The sequence below is a fragment of the Melozone crissalis genome, unplaced genomic scaffold, assembly GCF_028551555.1.
Source record: "Melozone crissalis strain CALT ecotype California unplaced genomic scaffold, PUWL_Pcris_2 ptg000092l_1, whole genome shotgun sequence".
In the NCBI taxonomy this organism is placed as follows: Eukaryota; Metazoa; Chordata; class Aves; order Passeriformes; family Passerellidae; genus Melozone; species Melozone crissalis.
The window spans coordinates 1,281,400-1,286,184 of record NW_026535869.1 but is presented as its reverse complement, the minus strand read 5'-3'; positions in this window follow the sequence as shown (position 1 = coordinate 1,286,184).

Sequence of the window (4,785 nt, the reverse complement as noted above, 5' to 3'; positions counted from 1 at the left end):
CCCCTGGGAGCGGGGCGGGTGGGACTCGCCGTGGGCACCCCGGGCTGGGCACTGATGGAACTTGGGGAGCTCGGGAAGCGTCTCAGCTCTCTGGGAAGCGTCTCAGCTCTCTGGGAAGCGTCTCAGCCCCCTGGGAAGCTCCTCAGCCCCCTGGGAAGCGCCTCAGCTCCCCGGGGCCGGGCTCCCCCGCTGCAATTCGCTGTCCATCCCCTTCAGCACACGGCCGGCGGGCGAGGCAGCAGCTCCGGCTCCATCTCCCGGAGCCCAGGCTCGGCTAGCGGCCGGGCAGAGCCGCCCCTTCCTCCCGCGGGCAGATGCCAACAACCTGTTTCCACTCGGGCTCCCTTCTCCGGCCGCGGGATGCGAATTCCCGCAGCGCTCCCGCTCTGCCTCGCCCGCCGCTGCCGCTGCCGCTGCCGCGGGGAGGGAGGGGAGGGAGGGGAGGGGAGGGTGCGAAGTTTCCTCCCCCGAATCCCACGGACTCAGCCCGGCCGATGGGGATGGGCGGCTCCAGCCCCGGGGATGCGGCCCCGGCACCGGGACAGCGGCGGGCGGAGCGCGGGGCCGGGACCGGGGGGGCTGGAGGGGCTCGGCCGCCCCCAGCGCAGCCCCGGAGAGAGGAGCGAGGTGGGGTCCCACCCCCAGGAACCCCTCGGGGGGAGCGGCCCTTCCCTGAGCGCTGCCCTGCCCCGCGCTGAGCTCCCGGGTGAGCGCCGGGGATGCTCGGGCAGGGATGGCAGGGAAAGCCAGGGATGCTCGGGCACGGATGCTGGGTCAGGAATGTTCGGTCAGGGATGCTCTGCCAGGGATGTTCGGCCGGGGATGCTCGGTCAGAGATTCTCTGCCAGGGATGCTCGATCCGGGATGTTAGGACAAGGATTCTCGGCCCAGGATGTTCCCTCAGAGATGCTCGGCTGGGAATGCTCTGCCAGGGATTCTCTGCTCGCTCAGGGATGCTCGGCCTGGGATGCTCACTCAGGGATGTTCAGCTGGGGATGCTCGGCCTGGGATTCTCTCCCTGCTAAGGATATTCAGGGATTGCTCACTCAGGGATGCTCGGCCAGTGATGTTCAGCCAGGGATTCTCTACCAGGGATATTCAGTCAGGAATGCTCTGCCAGGGATGTTCAAGGTTCGCACAGGGATGCTCGGCCCGGGATGCTCTGGTGCTCCTGGAGCTCTGGCACCCTCTGAGCACCAAGGTTAGCGCTGTCCTCGTGTGCACAGCCGTGGCACGGCAGGGAAAGCACGGAATGGCCCCCCAGCATGGAAAGGAAAGCACAGAATGGCCCCCTAGAAGGACAGGGAAAGCTCGGAGTGGCCCCTCAGCACGGGAAGGAAAGCACAGAGTGGCCCCTTGTCGCAGACATTTTTTCATAGAAATCTTTTCTTTGGGATTTGTTCATCTTCTGGGAAGCTGAAGCCCCAGAAAGAGAATGTAAACAATGATTATCAGCTGCTGTAGAATGCAATAAGATGCACCTGTGATTAGTTCATGTTCCATGTGTACAATTAAGGGCCAATCGCAGGGCAAGCTCTCTAGAACACAGTGACAGAGAACTCTCTTGGTTTTAAATTCTTTTCTATGCTATTCTTAAGTTAGCAGCCTCTGCAACTTCTCTCTTTATTCTTTTTAGTATAGTTAAAATGTATTATATATCATATATCAATAAATCCAGCCTTCTGATCATCAAACAAGATTCTCATCCTTCTCTCACCCTAGAGACCTTCATCAAGTCGCTGTAATAGCCCCCCAGCACGGCAAGCAGGGATTTCTGTGTAAAAACCCGCCCGGAGCTGTTATTGCTGCTGTTGGCAGCTCGTACAGCCCCGCTGTAAGGAACAGGACCAGAGCACCGCGTCCTTCCCAGCCCCTAAAAACACCACTGGAATTCTCAGCTGTGCTCCTTGTCTGAACCCTCCCTGCGCTGGCAAAGAGATCTCTGTGCCATTCAAACACCAAGAGAAACCATTTCCTGAAAGGGTGGCCGCACTTGCAATATCTTCATATCTTCTCATAGTTTAATATCCCTGACACCAGCTCATTCCAGAGCATTGGCAGTCCCTCATCTCAAGGGTTTCCTGAGAAATCTCCTCTTTATTTCTCCTGTAATGGCTCAAAACCTTTTCTGAATGTGTTTTTCATATCACCAAACAGCCCTAGACAGAGAGAACAGAGTGAAACCCATCTCTGTGGTGAGGCTTTAAAGAAATTCAGTTTCTGGGGGGGTTTTCTCAAAACCAGTGAATCTCAAATGCTGCTTTCACCTCTCTGGGTGGTGGGACCCTAAATCTCCTGGGATGCTGCACTCCTGAGTTGCTGTGTGCTCACTCTTGACTTTCTGAGTCATCCTCAGTGCTAAAGTCAGACTGAATTCTCCTGAACTTTCCAAGTGTTGCTGCAATAATTTCCTTTTTATTGGATTTATGCGAGTATTGCAACGCCAAGGCAGCCAGATGAGCTCAGCACAGAACAAGTATTTCTTCTGGAGAGCAGGACAGCAAAAGCTCTCACATGCTTTGCTTGCCTCTAAATAAAGATATTTATTTAATGGATGGACAAGATTTCTTTGAGATGTTTATGCTTTCTCTAAAGCCAAGAAGGACCTGTCCTCTCCTTGACTCCTTGGGCTTCCAGCTGGATCACAAGAATATTTTCCATCCAGCCATCCATAAGGAAATCAACTCCAATCTGAGTCAGGAAAGAGCAATTTAATAACTGAGAATTGGGCGAGGTGTTTAATGGACGAGCTCTGAGTCTCACTGACTCTTTGCCATCTGCCTCAGCCTGTTGATTTACAGCATTTAACTGCTTGTAAAACTCATCTCTGCGTGGGGTTTTTTTTCAGCCCTACTAAAGAAAAGAAGAATTTATTCTTTCCCCTGGAAAAGGATGGATTAAAATAATGGCTGGTCTGATGGGAGATGTGCCACAAATCACACCTGCCCCTGCCAGAAATGCTCCTTGTCTCTGAGTCTGGAATGGGAAGGGCTGGAAAAAGCTGCAGGAGACTTTAATCAGGTGATGGAGATGTCCTTAGGAAGTTTAAAGTGAGATTCATTTCCCTTGCATTCCGTACCAAGGTTTTCAATAAATGCCCTGGAGTCAGATGAATCACGGCGGAAAATAAAGCTCAATAACAAGCAAACCAAAGCCCAAACAAAATGAAACTCCAAACCCACGAGTCCATCCTTCTCATAAGGAGCAAAATCTTTTCTTTTCGGGGCTTTTCTGGTTTGTGGGGTGCTGTTCCTGGGGCAAACACTGGTGAATATCCCGAATGTTCTGCATTTCCTGACCATGAGCTCATTTTGTGCTCCTGCAGCAGCAGACTCAGAGCAGCACAGGGGCTGGGAGGGGATCAGGTGCCTCTGCACTGCTCCAGGCCACAGAAAAAGGGAAATGCCAGGGGGATATCAGCCCCTGACCATGAGATAATTCATTCCTCTGCTGCTCTGTCACAGGCTGCTGCTGTGGAAAGCTTTGGAGAGAGCTCTGAGGTCCTGATGGTGACCTGATTCCTCTGATGAGAGGAACAGTTGGCCACAAATGCTGAAGAGGAAACGTTTCTGACACGTCTGGGATAAGGCAGAGGTTTGTAAAGGCCAGTCCTGGACTGCAGAATGAATTTCCCTGCAGGTTTACCCCAAATTTTCTGCTTTCTGTGTCAGGCCTGTCTCTTTCTGGCACCAACATTCGACAGATACAAAAATGGGGAAGGATTTTCAGAGCAAACCACTTCAGTTTGCACTCAGTTCCTCCTCCTGCAGAAACCAGACTCACCCAAACCCTTTAACACTGATTCACTGGTACAAGAGCATCACACACACCCCTGAATGCTGCTCAGGTATCACAGAAAGTGAAAACCCCACAAATCCACAAAAACTGGCCCGGAATGGTGCTGAACTCCCCCTGTTTCCCTGCAGGGTGCTGTTATCTCGTGGGAGATGCTCCAAAGCACCAGTTCCTCATGCTCCCAAAATCAGGGCTCAGTGCTGTGCAGATGAGGAGGAGAGTGAGGAAAATGCCCCAGCCAGCCCAGGCTGCTCAGCCTTTCTCTGTGGCACCCAAATTCAACATCTGAAATGCTAAATCCCGCTCAGGGGTGGAAATGCAGGTCCCAGTTCATCAGTTAGAGCCCAGCCTGCCTCTCCAGCAGCAAATGTGACACCTGAAATGCAAAATCCTGCTCAGGGGTGGAAATACAGGTCCCAGTTCCCCAGTTAGAGCCCAGCCTGGCTCTCCAGCAGCCCCAGAGCCAGGCTGGGTGCTGGATTCTGGAGCAGGATGCTGGAGCAGGATGCTGGATTCTGGAGCAGGATGCTGGAGCAGGATGCTGGATTCTGGAGCTGGATGCTGGAGCTGGATTCTGGAGCTGGATTTTGGTGCAGACCCCTCCGGGGGCTGGCAGAGCTCCTCTCCCCACCCTGAGCTCCCTCCCAGCCCTGCTGCAGACTCATCTGGCTGCATCTTGTGCCACCTTTCCCACAAATCTCCAAATTAGCATCCCTTGCAGATGTTCCCTGGCAGGGCAGGCCTATATCTGACTCTGGAATAAAAGACCTGCAGCTCAGGAAGGCAGATTAGTCATAATGAGCCTTCTGAACTCGAATGCTCTGCGGTTTTCTCGTCTCCTCTGCCAAAACAAGCAGCACTGCCAGCCCCCTGTGCACACTCAGAGCCTTTGCCTTGCTCAGCAGAACGGGCTCAGGGAATTTTGGGCAGAACTGGGGGATGATTCTCCCTGTGGGATGGTTCTCTGCCCTCAGTGATGCCAGGGAAAGC